The 17,918-nt window shown below is 43.8% G+C and overlaps 1 protein-coding gene across 4 annotated transcripts in view; it reads left to right on the top strand.

Annotated features, from left to right (window-relative positions):
* Cdh13 (cadherin 13) overlaps positions 1-17,918 on the top strand; it is a 1,170,900-nt gene that overhangs the window by 152,764 nt on the left and 1,000,218 nt on the right. The window lies entirely within an intron of this gene.

The raw sequence follows: 17,918 nt of genomic DNA, 5'->3' as shown, positions 1-17,918 counted from the left end.
TCCTATTGTGCAAAGGACAGGGAAGGGGGGGGTGCAAGATTTATTAAGGCAGCCTGCTCCAAAGCACTCCAGGTGCTTGTTTGTGAAAATTTATTTTCACAGTGATCTCACCCTGCTCGTGGTTTCACTTTCACCTACCTGGTCATCAGTGACACAAGTTTGACCTTCAGTTTAGGCATCTCTGAGCTCCAGAGCTGCTTTCTTAGCCAGCGTTGTTCTTCCATGTCTCAAAGGCACCTCAGACTCAACATTTTCCAATTCATTGTGTGATCTTCCTCCCCACACCTCGCTGCTTTCTGCTCTTCCTTACCTCCATCCACAACAGCACCAGCCAGACAGCTTTGTCTTTTTCTCACACCCAATTTAAAACTTGTTGGTTGTGCCTGCTAAATATCTCAGAGAACCTACCCATGCCACACACCCCGCCCCACCATCCCCATTGCCCTCATTCCACTTGGCACTAGCATTCCATGGTTTTTTAACCTTGAATATCAATATGGCTCCCAGATGGTCACTCTTACCTTCTTCCAATGTGCCCTCTCATCCCTAGCCAAAGTATTCCTCTCAAAACTTTGATATGATGCATATGACCTTGCTACTGCATTGCTTAAAATCTTTCATTGGCTCACTTTTGCTTTGAGAAAATGAAAATCAACACCCTGAAATGAGCTACAAGCACTTATCAATACCAGTCTGTTGTCTGCACACTGTACACTCCAACCATACCAATCTCTGCTCAGTTGCTGAGACCCTCAGGTACAAAGGACTTTATACAGTCTGTATACATACACAGGGCCTTCTCTACTGCATGTTTACACCAAATTCAACCTCTAGTGGATTTCAGGCCTACTGTCACTTCTTTGGGGAAGACTGACACAGGTCTTCTCCATAGGCTGGATGAAGACTAGAGGGGTTTTCTTGGGTTTTTTTACAGTTGGCAGTAGAAACTTTTGTTGGAACAGAGCATTTCCCCTCCTTCTTAAACTGTGTTGATAACGTTAGTGTGTCCTGGTTAAGCCTTTCTTTAAGTGCCTAATCAAACTAATCTAAGTAAACTTGGCTTCTGACCTTGCTTTCACAGATTTACAGTCTTTGAATGATTAATGTCTTCTTGATCCCTGTTGGAAAAGTGGCTGCAAATATGACCCAGGAAATCTATAGTTGCAAATCTAGCATAATTTTAACAAGCCATGGCCAGAATAGTAAGAAGCATTGCCTGGAAGTCTTGCATGAAAATCACCCATCGTATGTCATCTTTGCCCTTTACATTGGCCTCCCCAAATCCCTGTGTGAGGCATCCAACAGCGGAAACTTCTCTCTCTTATAAGAATGCTGTGGCTAAACACACTGTGACTTGGATAAATGGGCGCATGGGTAGATGGGTACATGATTTATAATGTAGTTTCGTGTCAGTATATTTCACAGCTTTAGGACCAGAAAGTAAACAGAACAAGCCTAGATATTACCTTCATTTAAGATACAAGTACATGACATATAGAAAGGTTTTCTTTGATTCTTATTCTTATTCTTATTATTCTATTAGTTCATGTTTACAGTACATAATGTTTACAGTACATAATGTTTACAATGCTTGTGTGGCGTTGGAGCATATACATAACACATCTTGATTTCTTTTTTTCATCCCTTCTCTTCCTTTCCTCCCCCTCCATCGATCTCTTATCTTCTTCCTTTTAGTTTTTTGGAAATATTTACAATACAAAATGTTTACATTCCTTATTACAGTGATACATACATTCTTTGACTTTGAAAGCTCAATTTCTATGACATTGTTAGCCCAGTTGAAGTACTTTTTGCAAGCTGTGAGAATTTCCATTTGTGTTTCTGCTTTCCACCTAGAATGTTCACCCCTTAAGGGAAGGACTGGGTTATGTTTAGCCTCTTGTCTCTGGAGACTCATAGTCTAGGCTAGTCCTAGCCACTCAAAAATTTTCTTCAGTGAAACAAACCTTCTCATTATTATCCAGTGTAGTTTTACAACATAGTGTTTTTTGGGTTTTTTTGGTACTGGGGATTGAAATCGGGACCTTGCACTTTCAAGGCAGGCGGTGGAACCACTGAGCTAAATCCCCAGCCCACAAACCTTCTCATTATGACAGTGAAACATGGAGAAGCAAGAAGGACTCAGTAGGAGGGAGAATCTCTGCTTGTTTTGGTTTTTAAGTAATACTTGAGTCACTGGTGAGGCCAGGGTTATACGCCTGCTCCTGTGTCAAGCAGGTCTTCTGGTGCCCCGGAGATCACAGAGCTTAGGAAGACAGCACTGGGGACAGCCACTTCCTTAGCGATCCGGGCCATTCTCTTCCTCAAAACACAGAGAAACCCATCATTTAACGAAGGAAACACTATTATTCACAAAATACTTGCAAGACCTAATATTTCTTTCATCATCCCTGATGCAGTCTGTACTCATACCAGAAGGCTAGCCTGATGTGAACAGTGTGATTACAAGAAATAGGGCAATAGGACAGGGTGCAGTGTAGTAGAGAAAGAGGGAATGGGCTCAGGTTGGCACACTCTTCTCAGGACCCTCCAAGGAGAGCCCAGAGAGCAACTCAGAAATGTCTGCCTCTAGGGGTGGTTCCCACTCCCCAGGGTCAGGGTGTGCCCCTGGGGTGTCAGCATGTTAGTATTCTCATACCATGTAAGCATGACTCAAACTAATGGCTCAAACTTTCCTTTCCAGAATGTCTGAGAAACCACAAGGTCCAACACAGCTGTGAGAGGCACAGCCGAGGCCAGGTGCTGTCTGTTTGCGCTCTTGGGAAGCTGGTTGTCATGGCTAGGAAGGAGGGGAGCAAGCAACACCTCCTAGCTTAGATATGGACTTTACAGATCGTTTATGAGGATCCTTATCCTTTTGGAATGGCCTTGTGATCCTGAAAGGTTTCAACGTTAACAGAGGAAGTAAGAAATTAAGGCTGTGCTAGCAGGCCTAATGCCAAATGTTGGAAATGGAGGCAGAAGATCTTGAGGACCAGGTCAGCGTAATATAGTGAATATGAACACAGGCTCTTGCCTCACACTCCCCCATTTATGAATTCTGGCTCTACTGCTTGAGACTGGTCTTATTTAAATTGCCTTGGATATAGGTTCATCTTTAGAAAACTAGGGCTATGAAGGGCAACCTCATGCTTTAAGTTTTGAATCTCTATAATGAGAATATATCCATGTGGTTAGGGTTTAGATTTTGAATGACCCGCCCCAAAACTCTCAGTGCACTCAAAGGCTGGGCTTTTGGAAGGTGATTGGATCATGTGGGGAGAGGGTGCTTTAGCTGAGTGTGCTTTTAGGAGGTGGGGCCTGGTCGGAAGAGGTCACTAGGAGTGAGACCAGGAACGATCTCTCTCTCTTGCGGGTTCTGCTCTTCTCTCCTTGCTTCCTGATTGCCATGATGTGAGCAGCTTTCCTTCATCAGGACCTTCTGCCATTTCCTTTCGGCTTGAATCCAGCTGACCGTGGATTGTAGTTGTGAGCCAAAATAAATCTCTCCTTTTTTAAGTTTCAGATATTGAGTGTTGTGTTCCAGTGATAAGATACATACATTCCCTGAATAGCTGGAAATAATAACATTATGAACAGATACTAAATATGGATCTGGAGCAGATTTTAAAACTTTGGAACTGATCTTTTATTCATTTTGTTTTGTTTTTTGGTACCAGGGATCAAACTCAGGACCTTCTGCCTTCGAGGCAGGCAGCTGCACCACTGAGCTAAATCCCTGGTCCTGGAATTGAGCTTTTAAAAGGAGCCTTTCATCACAGTTGTTAGGACAGTTCAGCAAAGTGTCTATTGGTGGGCAACACAACTACAGTACTTGGTAGTCTTGCTGATGGCTGTGAAGAAGAGGAGGAAGAGAAAGAAGGTCGCCATGGCAGCATGAGGCAGGGCATTTTTTGGAATGGAAGGTCCAGGCTCTATGGGAAATGTGCTTGTCTGGACATCCCCCTTCCCTCAACTGAGGGAGGGAGAATTGGCCCCAGGGTCCCTCAAAGCTGGCCATCCATGGATCAACCTATGGAAGAATCTAGGCAGTGGGAAGGGCTCAAAGATAGTGCCAGGAGGAGCTGAAGAAGACCAGGAGAGGAGAAGGTGAAGCCAGGTCTAGTGAGAGTAAGTATGAGAGGCAGAAATTAAGGAACATCTCTAATGTGTGGCCTTGTTCTAAGAACTTCCTGCATATGATCTATTAGTCATGGTTGAGGCACCATAATTCACACTCTGTACATCCATCATAAATACAAGGCCTGAGAAATGAAATAATTTTCCCTGAGTCGCACTGCCAGGAGATGCAGAGTTGAGATTTGACCATAGAAACTTATTCCAGAATTCATGTGCATAAGGACCCTGGTACACTGTCTCAGAGCAATCCCTGTCTGTTCACACCTGGTCTGGGAAGTGGAATAACACAAGAGGATCTCTCAGCCTCAAAGTTACAAATATGCACTGTAAAATGTGCTTTAGTAATTGATTGAGTTCTTGATAGAATACTTTATCATTGATTGTTACTGTGGTAGTCATGGTCCCAGCAGGAAAGAGAACAACCCACTGACTATCATAATTTGAAGGACGTTTAATATTCTATTTATAAAGATGTAGGAAGATTTGGGGGAAACTAGTGAAGAACAGTTCAGTGCTTGAGACCCCTCCACTGAGGGGATATGTCACTTCCTCTGGGCTTTGAAAAATTAAGGAAGGAGAAAGGCCAACAGGATCTGGAAATGGAGCTTAGTGGAGGGGACATGAGGCAGGGTAGTGGACTCCCCTGGGGATGATGTTTTCCTAGGATCCCTCAAGGAGGAGTTGTAGAAAAAAATCTACTTTAACCTCACTTGCTCCTATCCGACATCCTGCTGATTAAGGGAAGCTAACTAGCGAAGAGGGCAGCTTACCCAGGCCAAGGTCATAGAACACAGATGAAGACCAAGACAAGTGGAGGGTTGATCTGGAAAATGAGAAGCACCCAGCACTATTGACATCCTGTAAAGAGTTAAGTGCTGTCCAAAAAGGAGAGGGAGTATAGAAACACTCCACAACTAGAAACACAAGTGAAGAACTGGCCCATGGTACAACGTAGATGAACCTTGAAAACCTGATGCTGAGTGAAAGAAGCCAATCCAAGAGACCACATACTGTAGGATTCTATTTATGTGAAATATCCAGTACAGGAAAATCCAGGAGGAGGAAATGGTGAGTGATTGGTACTGGAATGGGTACAGTGTCTCCTTTTGGAAGAGATGAAAATGTTCTGGAATCAGGTAATAGTGATAGTTGCACAACAATGTAAATGCCACAAATTTTCATTAGTGGTAAATTTAATATTGTATTTATTTTATCAAATAAAATTAAAATTAAATAATTATAAAAACAAGCAAATGAGAAAGAGCTTCTTTCTCACAGTGTTTATGCTTTCCCCTTCCTATCTTAGCAGAGCACCAAAATATACCTGGCTGTAGCTTGCTGGAAGTTTGGTGGGAGAGGTGGAAGATGCTCTGGCAGCCTAGATGTGCTCCTGACCTTTAGGCTAACTCAGCCTTCTGTGGCCAGCACCTGCCCTGCTGCCTGCCTAGGGCTCTCTCTGCAGTTGCTGGAGGCTGCTGGCCACACACAGCAGTGCAGACGGATGACCTGTTCCCAGCAGCAGCACTTACCAGGCACTGACTGGAGGCTCTGTGAGTGCCTGCCTAGCTGCCCTGTGAGTGGGATGGAGGGCTGGCAGGTTATCGGAGGGCAATCAATTCTCTGATCTGCCTAAAGAAAGAAAGACAACAAAGACTTGTGTAACTTCATAGTACATGGGAGGCTGGGAGGTCATTCCCTCAGAGTGGGCAAAGACAAAGACACTCTGAGCTGGCTGCTATTTATGGGGTGCACACAATAATCAGAGAGAGAATCAGGTGACTTAGAGGGCTGCAGTAAACCTATGCTGATGAGGGCAGTAAGGAAAGCATTCTTACAATAGTAGGTGGGATGAGATAGCAGGCTAATAAAGAATTTGTCTGTCCCCCCGGTGAAACCTTTCTCTTTTTTATTGCTATTTGGTTCTCAAGGAACCAGGATGTCTTCAGCTGATATACTCTTGCCCTTGAGCATCACAGTATCATGGGACCATTGAGACCTCCACTTGTGACCAGAGGTACTTGGAGTTATGTTTCCACATACCATAGCCAGCTCACTGGCAAGGTGACACTGGGCCTTAGATGGCTATAGTAATAATTTCATTATGAAATTATTCCCCCCAAAATTATGTAGAAGGGCTCCTGACAGCAGGTGGATGCTGCTATGACTCCAAGAAATGCCAGAGAGGTTGAGCTCCACTGGCCTGCAGCATGTCAGTGCCTGGGTAACACCCTTCCCCATGCCTTCTCTTCCCTTCTCACTTTCCCATTCCCTCCTCATTCTTCTGTCACATCCCAAATTAGCAACCACCCTCACACTCTTGTCTTGGGGTTTATAACAACCATAAAGTAATAATAGATAACACTTATTAGATTCTTATTAATTCTTATTCCCAAAGAGAGGGCCATTTTCATGTACCACACAAATAACTCTCCTTGGCAAACAGCATCCCTTGGGGAGGGTGTTGCAGGTGCAGATTCCCAGGCATCACCCCCAGGTACACAGACTTGGGCCTGGGCATCTGCACTGACCAGGCTGTGTGGGTTCTGCTTGTGCAGGAGAGACCAGAAGCAGTGTCCACTGTGGAACGCTGGGCAGGCTCCCACTGGGAGCATGTGTGAGCAGCTTTTGTTTCTAACTGTGGTGGCTGGAATTCTGCAGGGAGAATTGACCATTCTACATTTACTTTCTCTTAAACTGATGGGATCCATATCTAAGCATGGAAGTTAATTTCAGTATTTAATAATCATTAAGTAAAGAGAGAGCGAAATATCTACACTATGTAATTACATAAAACATGCTTCTGGCAATATTTGCCCCCTTGGAAATTCAAATAGGAAGTCTCCAAGGAGCAAGGTTGTATTCTTGGAGGTGGACACAAAGTAATTGAGTTTAGCTAATGGAGATAATTAATTAGAAAATGGATGTACTCACTTCTAAGAAAAATATCTAAAGGATCTCCCAAAAGGTCTAGCTTTCTGCTCTTGCTGTTTTCAGAAATCATTGACACCCTGAGTGCCTTGGCCCTGCCACACTTAGGAATTAAGAAGGCAGAAAATTCACATACCTGCCTGAAGGTGCTCCCAGCCCCAAGAATACTCCACCCACAGGAAAAGGGCCAGATTAGGCTAGGGTTCAAGTTCAGCCTCTGTGTAGTAGCTGAACTTGACCAAGTTATCCAACTCCCCAGGGGCTTGGTGTCCTCGTCCAAAAGCCTGGAGTTGTAATAGAACGGTAATGAGTATGCTGTGAAACCATTCTCTGCTGGGAAAAAAAACCTATGGATTAGAAGGTGCTGCCCTGGCTGGGACTTGCTAGACCCTCTGTCTCAGCTCAGCCACAGGTCTTCTTTCTTTCTTTCTTTCTTTCTTTCTTTCTTTCTTTCTTTCTTTCTTTCTTTCTTTCTTTCTTTCTTTCTTTCTTCCTTCCTTCCTTCCTTCCTTCCTTCCTTCCTTCCTTCCTCCCCCCCCCCTCTCTTTCCTTTTTTTATTCCATTAAGTTTATTGGTACACTTTAGGTATACATTATGATCACGTTCATCTTTGGGAATTTGTACCTGTACATGATGTATCTTGGCTCTTGTTTTTTCCCCATTCCTCTCCCTTCCTTTCCACCCCTCCACCCCCCCATTTACAAAAACTTTGTTTCTGTTTTTTCCTTCTGTTCTCATATTTTTTCCTTCCCTTATTTCTTTTCCGCCACCCCCTTCCTACTTCCCCTCCCCTTTTGGACCTTTTCTTCTGATTTTGCATGATGTATTATATATTATCTATTATATTATATATATTATATATTGTATATGAATTATACATTTGGTCCTCATTTACTCTTGTGGTTTCTCACACCAGAGAAACTATTCAGTATTTACATATGTGTGTCCTATTTATTTCACTTAAGAGTGTGGCCTCAGTGTGCATTCATTTAGCTGTAAATTCCTCTAGTCTTATCATTCTTTGTGGCTGAATAGTACTCCATTTCATAAAAAAAAAAAAAACACACATCTTCTTCATCCAGTCACCAGTTGATGGTCATTTGAGCTGTTTCCAAGTTTTAGCTATCACAAACTGTGCTGTTATAAATATGAGTGTGCATACCTCACTGTGGTATTGTTTCTTACATTGAGGTTACCTATTTGACCTTCCACACCAAGTTTGAGCTGTAGGAACCTAGCATTCTGTCCTTATCTTTCTAGCTTGACAGCTGGTCACCCCCTACCTTCCCCTTTCAGTCTCCGGATGCTACCCCCTTGTACCCAACCTGCCTGGCTTGCTGGGCCCTCCCACTCTGGGTGCTGTGAGGTGCTGTTCATGCTTCTTCCAGCCGAGCCCCACCTTCCACCACCCCATGAGGGCAAAGGATAGCCCAGTGGGGAGATACTTCTGGCTCTCTGCCCCCTTCCCTAGTCTTATCACAGCAGCATTGGCCTGCAAATCTAGCAGTTTTCAGGTGGCAAGAGGATAGGGAGCAAGTCTTGGAGGTCACAGACGAGCCGTGTGAGCACTCATGGATTGAGCAGTGCATCCATTATCTAGGAAAACCTCGCTTTGTGCACTAGACCATCTATGCCCACCATCTAGTCAATTGATAGTTACTGAATGAGAGAGAAACTGCGACCCACAGAGGCAGAGACTTGACGTAGATGAGGTTTTCGCTTTCTGTTGGTGACAGATATTATATTACATTTTATTAGGACCTGGTACAGGATGGAGGTTTTTTTTAAGGAGTTTATTTTCTATATTGATGAAAAATGTATGCTTTTTATTCTTTTACACAGCCAGTGGAACCATAACACATTTACCTTTGGCTTTTTTAACCCGCCCCTCTTTCCATGATATCTACTCTGGGAGGTTGGGTGGGGAAAGTTGTACCGTCTGCCACTCCCCAGTGACTGTTTACATTGAGGCCGTCCTGGTGAGCAAGGGAGAATGCGCCAAGAGCTCAGCTCAAAGTGAGTGGATGGAGGCGAGTAGGGTCTTGAGCCATTCTGGGGAAATGGTCCAGTGGTGAGTAAAATGCCATCATTTATCTACATGATGGGTTTAGATTCTTGCAATTTCCTGGTGTCAAGGATTAGAAGCATGTTCATGGGGCACAGGTCTAGGATTCAAAATGAAAAGTAACATGAGAGTGAGTGGTGGTGACCCATGTAAGTGTTCCTGCGACTTGTCCATTGGGGCCAGATATGAAGCCTCTGGGGCACCAGTCTCTTAGATGCCATCATGTGCCCACATATGGGATGGCTATGGCTAATAGGTTTCATTTTGTGGGACAGCTTTCATGTATAAGCCACCTAGGTCTAGCAAAATTCTGAAGCACATCAGAAACAGGAGCTCTTGTCAATTAGTGACATCTGCCATGGGCATGATAGAGAAATTGTATCCTGAGTATTAATCATCTCAGCCTGATGGGTATACCATGAAGGTAAGACTCAGAGAGCTATCTCAATATATAAGAATTCTTCACAAATTTTTTGGAGGAGAAAATATGGATACTAGAGCCTATTATAAATCTATGTTGATTCTATAGAAAGAAATTACATGAAGTTGTTTATGGTCCCTTTTCCACACAATTGAGTTCTTTAGCACAAAAAGGCAGGGTACAGAAGACACAGCATCTTAGGAATTATCCTCCATGAACGTGTCTTGTACATGTTCTAGTGTGGCCCACTCAGACCCCTCACCTCAGTCCTGACCTCAGTTCTGCTCTCCTTCTCAGAGTCGAGGAAGATAAAAGTGGAGGACATATAACTTGTGTTCTTTGAGAGGAAGAAAAACGTGTTTAAATACTTGCTTGTAAATGGATAAACCCAACTGTTTATTATGTAATATTCTATGGTATGGCAAATTTAGCCAAGGTGTGGATAACTTAAGACAAGGGTACAAAGCCTTCTACAGAGCAACAGATGTGTGTGCTGAGCACAGTAGTGTGTGACCCAAAGTGCAGCTATTGGCAGCAAGGCCTGTTTGGGAGAAACAATCCAATGAGGGTGAAAAGGCTTCAATTTTGTTGAAAGATTGTTTTAGTCTGGTATAAAAAAAATACCTCTGACTGAGTGGCTGATAGACAAGGAACACTTACTTCTCTTAGCTCTGGAGGCTAAGAAGTCCCAGGTCAAGGTCCTTGATGGTTCCCCCAGTGAGGGCTACCTGCTTAGATGGCTGTCTTCTCATTACGCCCTCACCTGGTGGAAGGGCAGAGATCTCTGTGGGCTTCTTACAAGGGCTCTAATCCCATTCACGACATGATGGTTACATCCTCTAAGTACTTCCCACAGGCTCTGGCTCCTAATATTTCCACCTTGGGAGCTAGGGCTCAACATGCAGATACTGGGGGAATACAAATGTTTGGACCATAGCAAAGATCATAAATTCTCACCTATGTGGCAGAAGGTGACATCTATAGCAAGAACTACCAGCTGTCAACAAAGATGTATTTGTGCATGTGTAAGTGTGTCCATTTCCCTGTCTGTGGGTGTATTTGTGTGTGCATTCATGTGTCCTGTCGTGTGGACATTTCTCCATGGGGCAGGCTTCTCAGTCTGAAAGGAGGCCAGCGGGTGTCTAAGCAGGCTTGGCTAAGGGAGTTTTCACCTCAGTTGGCTGTCTCTGCCAGGCTTTGTGCTTTCCTTCATCCTTTGGGGCCCAAGAAGTTTAACCAGACCTGGAAAGTTCTTCTAATGTGCCTAGATGCCAACAACCCCACCTAATCACCTTGGGGGCTTAGGATTTCAACAAATACATGTTGGGAGAACGTATATGTTGAGACTAGCAAAGATCATCTCAGGGGTCTTCAAATAGAGCCTCTGTTTTAAACAATCTCCTGATAAGTAGTTTTCAGGCTTATGAATGGGCTCTGCCCAGACAGCATAGTGCCCCAGTGGTTATTTCACGAGGAATAGGCACAGTCCACAGAGAATTAAAATGGAAAGGAATTTGTGCAGTATTTCTTTTCCACCGTATCCCTAGTGAGTTGGAGTTAACCTTTTCTTCCTAACAGCAAGTGAAAATTACAATTCCATTTTTCACCACCCTTCTCAGGAATTCAGGAACCCATCACAATCTTAATCACCAACATGGATGGTTACCAGTTGGGGAGAGTATGTGTTTTGTGTTTGTTGGACCTGGAGAAAGTGACAGTGCAGTTTCTAGTTTAAAGCAGAATATCTCTGAGATTATCCCAGGACTTTCCTGGCTTAACTAGAATGTGTGGTCACCTTAGGTGGAACAGCTCTTCCTCCCTTGTCCTTAGAGAACAGTGAGGAAGTATCAGTCCCTTTGGATTAACACACTTATCAATGCAAAGGGACTTAACACTTATTTGGCTGCTGGCTTCATTGTATGATTGCTTTCTGGCATGCACAGACATTATCAGGGGAGGAGGAATGAAGAGAGCAGGTCAGGTCTCCAGCCTTCACGTGTTCTCAGAGGCAGTACCGTGATGTTGTGCTTGTGAATCATCAGGCCTGTCACTGACTTGCTCTGGAGCCCTGGATTTATTTAATTACTCCAACTTTCACTTTTTCAAATCTGAAAATGTGAATATTCATTTCCTCTAGGGATTATTGTGGTGGTTCCATGTGATAATGTGTATGAAAGATTCCAGAACTCAGGACACTTCTCTTCCTTCTGTTGACAACCCAAAATGCCACTTAATGCATAGGGGAAATTGCATAGGCACAAAGCAGTAAAAATAAGTTACCTATAGCAACTGCAGAGGATACTGGCCATGTGCATAACTGTAATATTACTCATGTGTGGAAAGTAGAGGGAAGATCATTTCTTCCTGAAGTTATATCAAGAGAATTCCTCCTTGCACCTTTCTTACAGAGAGGGGCCACTGGAGAGTTCTCTATTTTTTATCAAAAAGTTACATTAGTAGGCTCCAACTTAATTAAATAAAGATCTTGTGTATGGTGCTCTTTCTTCTCAGCTTCAGGAATCCACCTCAGACCTTGTGCACATGGGGAGAGGAAAGGAGTTGGGTCTTTTGTGTCACATGCAGATGTCAGGAATGCAGGTCAATAGTCTGCCTGTGATGTAGGTCCTCTCCTACCACAGATTCTGGCTTCAAAGCTGTATCAGGGAGTGATTAGCACCCATGAATAGTGTAGGAGCAAGCAGGTTTAGGCAAAAGGAGAACCTCAGTCTTTAGCGTGTGGGGCACCATGCAGTGAGATTTTACGATTCCAAATCTGTGACAAGCGCTATCAGCAGGAGGCCAGGTTTACTGGCCTATGCAGGATAATGATATCATTACCACAGTGGCTGTCCTGAGGGTAGGAACACAGCCTGGGCAAACTGCCAGGGACACCGTGTGATGGGCTTTCTGGCAGACACCCTCTGGACACAGACACACTTGGGATCTTGTTGGTAAGACGAATTCGCCTGTTTGTTTCAATGCTGCAACATGGCAGTAGGGATTCAGGCCCTTGGTGATACAGATCTACATAGTAGCAATGATCTAAATGCACAAAGGACACCAGTTTTTTGCTTTGTCTTCTGGTGGATGTGTGTGTTTCTTGGGCTACTGTCCTGGAATCTGTAATGTGCAGCATCCCCAGGAAGTTGCTTGGCTCTTGCCTCAAGTGGGCCAGCCAAGGGGTCTTCTTGTCCAGCACCTCATAACCTGCCAGCAACTGCTACCTCCAGGCTGTGTCCTGGATATGCTGCAGAGTTCTGTGTGTGTATGGGAATATGGTTTCTGCCCTGCAAATCAAAGGCAAACCAGTAAGGGCAAACTTTTTAGAGCTCTCAGTGATAAACAGCCAGCTATGGCATGTGTGCCATAGGTTCACCACTACTGACCTAAACACATTCAGGAACTGAGTGAATGCATACCAGATACCTTAGGCAAACTCAGGATCTTCTCTGACCCTCAGCTTTTATAAGTTTAGAAAAAGAGCCACGACCACAGGGATGCTTGCTTATTAAATCAAATAACGACTGTCACAAGTTTAGCACTGGTGGATATTATTATTATTCAAGACTCCAAAATCTATCACAGAACAATCTGAGTTTCTCCAGTTGCATTTCCTGAGCTTGGCATCTAGTGAGGACTCATATATATTTACTGAATAAAACATTAACTATAGCAATGTATTTTAAAGAGTAGTAATAAAAACATCATTCATTTGATGACATTTTGGGATGCGTCTGGTAGCACCCGTAAAAGGAAATAAAGATCCAAGGATGATGACAGTGAATATTCACCTCATTGTTCTCTTCATTTTGGATCATTTGCAATACTTAGTAATTCCCTGAAAGATAGAAAGAAGCCTGGAAAGGCCTGGGTTTGTGGTTTGGTGATCAGACAGGTAGACAACAGAAGCCAAAAGGACCAGAGTGATGAAAAAGGAAAAGGAACCACAGTGGGAGCATGAGAAGGCCTGGCCAGATTGCCTGGTTGCTGCCATTGGTAACAACCTAGAGATGCTGGCCATGGAGAGTCAGGGCACTGGTACTGTAACCTTGTTATGATGGTATACTGTGGTTTAAGAACCATGTCAGCTGGCCCCCATAACCCTGGGTCTGTGCTGGAGGTAATGATGTTCATAAAATAATGGATGCTTTTCTCTAGGAAAGCTAACACACTTATTAATGTCTATTTAACCTGCATCAAAAATGTTTTTCAAGATGAAAGTTGCATATCAAACTTAAACTGACATTTTCTGGTAAGGTGGAGAAAATGTCTGAATTAGAAAAGGACCTACACAGGTACCAGTGAGAATGACTTTCTCAGCAAGTGTTAATCACTGCTTTTAAAAGTTTATTCCATGGATATATTGTTAGTAAGAGACTCCATCTCTCCACCCTTATGAAAAGCGAGTTTTATCATTTTGGCCCATTTTTAAGATCCTTGTTATTATAGTTAGTTCAGTAACTTCCTTTTGCATAGTGCTGATTGTTTTGCTTGTTTTCAAAACTCTTCAGAACTGAACCTTGGAATTGGGGTGCATGTTAAAGGCCATCTGCAAATTATAGTGGTGACTTCTGTCACTTTCTTGTCACCTCCTGTCTCTGCGCTTGCAGATTACTGTCTGGGCTGTTGCTACAAATAGGAAATGTGTTTGTTGCCCCAATATTTAACATAAATCAGGCCTGAAGATGTGAGGCATTGCGAAGAGACACCTCTTCCTGTGTTGTGCCCCCCATTTATGTTTTGGATAAACTGAGCTGTCTGTTGGAAAGGGCGGACCTACAATAAGCTAAAGTAATCATAGCTTCTGGATAAAGGACAGGGCATTTTGTGTCTCAGTAAATCACGAAATCTTGCTCAAGATCTATTCATGCCCTCTAGTGGAGACAGGATAAGAGTGGGCAATTATGTAAAGGAATGGTGAGAAAACTAGCGGGTGTAGACTGTATGGACTTCCAAAAGGCTTTGGAAGCCTGTCCACCCTGAAGTGTTATTTTGTAATATTTAGTTGTATTTCAGTATTTAATTTTAAAACAGTAATTTTGTTTAGATGCAAGAATGACAATTTCTTTAAAGATTAACATCTAAGAGTAGTGTTCTGTGTGGAATATTACTAGGGCTGGTCTTGTTTACATATTTATTGATGATTTAGAAGAGAAAATGTACAATTTTGTACATTAGTTTCTGATAGTTCAGACAGAAAATACCCAGAACTCCTACACAGCCTTGTGCACTGTTCTTTTCAATGGAAGAAGCAAAGAAACCCTTGAGGAAACATGTGCCTTTCACAAAAGTGGCTGTGTAGCTATAGTGTTGTGGAAGCCAAAATGCCCACCACTGTTTAAGAAATCAAGACAAGAACTGTCCACAGATAGGTACTCCAATGCCTATGCAGACATCTGCCTTCCTGGCCAGCCATAACCTGCTCATGTCTAGGAGCCATCTAGGTGTTGGCTGATCCAGCTTGGTCTCAGCTGCATCTGCATCTCCTGTCATGGAACAGGAGAAGGTGAGGATGAATGCTTTGGTTGCATGTGGCAGAGGAACAATTAGTTTCTTACTGGAAGGTGAAAGCTGAGAGGAAAGCCTCCCAGTCTCCATGGGGACACAAAGAGAAGGGCAGTCAAGGGGTGGGGACATAGGGAAGACCTGGAATTTGGACCCATTTGTGCATTTAGCAAATGTTTACTACTAGCATCTAGGCCTAGTTCTCCTTCATCACTTAATAACTGTGCTTCAGATACTTCACAAAAAAATCTACAGGTAGAAGCCATTTAACCCTTACAGTGCTATATAGGGAGGTAAAATTAAATATAATGTAATAATAAAAAGTATAATAAAAAGTCTACTTTGCAAAGGAAGAAACAGAGCACAGAGAGATTATGCAAGTAGCTCAAAGACAATCAATTGTCAGGGGGCAGAGTTATTTGCAAATTGTGAAAGAGGGAAAGTAGACATCCTTCAGATCCATGGTTTTCCACCGTCAGTGTACACCAGAGTCCCCTGCATGACTCAGGAAAGTACAGGTTGCTGGCAGCACTCCTAGCTTTTTTTTTTTTTTTGGTACGGGGGATTGAATTCAGGACCTTGCGCTAGCCACTGAGCTAAATCCCTGGCCCACTCCTAGCTTTTTTGATTCAGTAGGTCTGAATTGGAGCCTGAAAATGTGTTTTTCCAGCAAATCTGCAGGTGCTGCTGTTGCCCCTAGCAAGCCTCACTGGGGCTTTACTTTGAGATCCACTGTTTAGGTGGGGTGGTGGGTACTTTCACCCACTTCCCCAGTGACAGAATGTTGCCTGCTGAAAGCTCGCAGCAGTGTCCCTTACTCATTGCTCTCAGTCACTTTCCTGTCCAAGGCTAAGCTCCCTTCACAGAATCTGCAGAAGCTCCAGATTCCACCTTCTTGTGGGCCTGCTTGTCCCTTAGCCCAGCCCTGCCTTTCTCATCGCTTTAGGGCCTATGATGAAGGCATCGTCCATCCTCCTAAATCCTTCTGGACACAACTCTGTCTCAGAGTGGGTTTCCAGGAATCCCATCCAATGGAGAGGGCAGGAAGAGTTGCCTCTCTAGCTCCTGATACTCAGCTCAGACCTTAGCAGATAATGATAAGAATTCACCTACAAACAGAGGAAAGAACACAGGCAAAGATTTTGAGCCTGAAAGGACTTCAGACCTCAGGGTCCAGAAAGGTGGCCAGAGCAGCCAGTGTCAGGGAGCCATGGGCAAAGTTCTAAGGCCAAGTTACGAAGGCTGGAAGGAGACAGTTCCTACAGGGGCCCTGGATTCTGTTCACAGCACATTGTGAAGACACCAGCGGCCTTCGGCTGGGAATATGCCAACACCTGATTGATCTTTTTTTTTTTAGCAAAAGAATTACCTTGACTATGGGAAAATGAGTTGCACAGGTGAGGCAGGCTGAGTAACAACCCCTAAATGTGTTTATGGAACCTGGAACCTGTAAATGCCACCTTGCATAGTAAAAAGGACTTTGCAGATGTGACCACAGTAAGGATGGACAGATTATTGTGAATTACCCAGGTGTGCCCAGTATTATCACAGGGTTCCAAGAGGGAAGCAAGGGGTCAGAGCTGGAGAAGATGTGGTGATGGAGGCAGGGGTTGGAGCACTGTGGCTGCAAGATGAGGCAACAGAGTTTCTAGAAGCTGGAACAGACTGGGAATAGATTCTCCCCTGGATGCTGCAGAAGAAACCAGACCTGCCAACCTCTTGACTTTAGTTTCTTAGAACTCATTTTACATTTGTGATCTCCAGAACTGTAACAATAAGTTTGTGTGGCTTTAAACTGCATTAAGCTTGCAGTAGTTTGTCACAGCAGCAACAGGGAAATTAAACAAGTGTGTAGGGGCAGACACTTGTGAGGAGGACGTGATGATGGTGTTTTGGAGCAGTTGGGGCCCATGAGGTACAAGGAGAGGACGAATGTGATTAAAACCCCAGAGAGGCCTGAGTTCGTAAGTCAGCTCCCCCTTCTTCAGCAAGTTTAGGAAATGCTCATATGCTTAGATTTCTCCTTTGTGAAATTATGATAGTACTTACCTCCTGGGGTCGTTAGAGACCTACATTAGATAAACTACATGGATGACAGCGTCAGCCCTGGCATTATACATTCCTCCCCTCTTTATCATGCATCTCAGAACTGGAAGCCGGGCATCTTCCGTGATTTCTTCCAATTCTCCATCAGTTTCTTCTGAAAGTTCAAGCGATGGGAGGTTCTTGTATTGGTCAATTTTCTGCCACTGGGACATCCTGCCACTGATGCATATAACTTAAAGGAGAGGAGGCTTATTTTATCTCATGGTTTCAGCCCAAGGTTGACTGGCTCCCAGGCAGAAAGGAAATGTCTGAAGGGCATTCAGAGGAGAAAATTGCTCACCCCGTGGCAGCCAGTAAACAGAGCAGGCAGAGAGCCAGAGCGAGAGAGATATGCTTTCCAAAGGCATGAACTCAGTGACCTACCTTCCGTAACGGGGGTCTCACCTCCCAACAGAACATTCAACTACAAACTCATTAATAGCTTAATCCATTCACGGATGTAGCACTTCTATGATCCGGTTACCTTCTGAAAACCCACCCTCCAAACACATGAGACATCGGGGGACATTTTAGATGTAAACCGTAACAGTTTTCCTAGTAAGCTTCTAGTAGCACAGGCTCTTCATATGTTTTCTTTCCTTGTGCTCCACCAAAGCAGACCATCAGAAAGGATTTGGATGCAAGAAGCTTGAAAAGTGATCCTCCAAAGTAGGATTTGAGATGGGGAAGGGTGAAATCCCATTAAAAGGGTGCATTCATGAGTAGGCTACTGTGGTGACCTGGGTTCATTTCTGCTTGGGATCCTCTGAAGG

This window comes from Heterocephalus glaber, unplaced genomic scaffold (genome assembly GCF_053883595.1).
Source record: "Heterocephalus glaber isolate CG9 unplaced genomic scaffold, H.glaber_assembly_v1.0 deba00000071, whole genome shotgun sequence".
NCBI lineage: Eukaryota > Metazoa > Chordata > Mammalia > Rodentia > Bathyergidae > Heterocephalus > Heterocephalus glaber.
The sequence above is the reverse complement of the archived record's forward strand: the minus strand, read 5'-3'. Positions and strand labels throughout refer to the sequence as shown.